The sequence below is a fragment of the Porites lutea genome, chromosome 3 (genome assembly GCF_958299795.1).
Source record: "Porites lutea chromosome 3, jaPorLute2.1, whole genome shotgun sequence".
NCBI classification, from domain to species: Eukaryota; Metazoa; Cnidaria; class Anthozoa; order Scleractinia; family Poritidae; genus Porites; species Porites lutea.
Window position 1 is genome coordinate 40,483,462 of NC_133203.1, and position 1,302 is coordinate 40,484,763.

A 1,302-nucleotide genomic window follows, 5' to 3' on the forward strand; every position below is an offset into this window, starting at 1 on the left:
AAGCAATACTATAGACATACACTCTGTCACTTGAAGTTCGATGAGCAAGTGGCCACAAGACAGCGGCAGTGCGTTCCACTGAAACAGTAGCAAGAGAAACCACTGAAGCTGTTGAAAACAGGATGACAAATGCTGCAATATAAATTCCGAGGTCAATGTTTCGTTTTCGCATCAGAGAGGGAATGTAGATGGTTATAAACGCTGGAATTTTTGTGACTCCTATTAAGAAATCGGCAACCGCTAGATTGATCAGAAGATAGCTGGCTCGTCTTCTACTTCCCGTGCACTGCGTCCAAAATACGAAAATTACGAAAGCGTTTCCAACACATACGACGAGTGTTTCGATACTTATTATCACAGAGAAGGCGATGACAGTGTTCGTGTACATTGCTTCTCCCTTCTGTTGAACGACAAACGCAGTAACAGAGCAACTGGTCTGTTAATCAAAAAGAAGGCATGTAGTCTGGTTATGTAGTGACTTCAAGGGTTCCGGGAGAGCAGGTCGGGGAGCGGGGGAGGACTCACCTCCTTAGGATACCTATACGGGTATGTGCCGCCCAACGAAGTTGGGCCTTTAGAGGTCCTGTTTTACAACAGATTTTTCTATATTTGAATGGACCGTGTACTTAATATGCGTTGTAATATTGGGAGTTTTGCGTGACTAGTAGGGAAATCAATATCAGGCTATAATTTTGAATATAAAACTCTTCCAAAACAGGTTTACAATAGGAGAACAGATTAAGAGACTTGAGCAACCCATACACCCTAAACGCCTAACTTGGTACCCTCCTTAAGCTATGATTATTATATGTCGCAAAACATCTGCCAGTCTTAAGCCGACTTTCAATTAATCTCATCTTCACTTATTTACTGTTGGCATATAAATAAATAACGGTAAACTTAATTAAGTTTGCATTATCACAATGTACACTATTCTAGAGATTACATCAGGTTTTAACACAACAAGCAATATTTTTCCTTAATACGTTTTCTCTAAAACTGTGAAATTTTTAATACATATGTAATTTTCACACCAAATTAAGCAAAACACAATATATTTCAATCAAATATATGAAAAAGGGAGTTTAAAGTTTTAAGTCCCTAGACACCCCCAATCTCTTTTACAATTAAAATCACATTCTCGAAAATGCTTATTCATAGAAATTATTTTTTTTTGTATTGTATTTATTGTATTACTAGGTGAAAATAAAGTGTTACTCTTCAATCGCTGTCCCTTATTTGTTCGAAAGAGCGTCACGGCACCACGTTCATCATTAAAACTTGTTATTTGCGAATTACAGA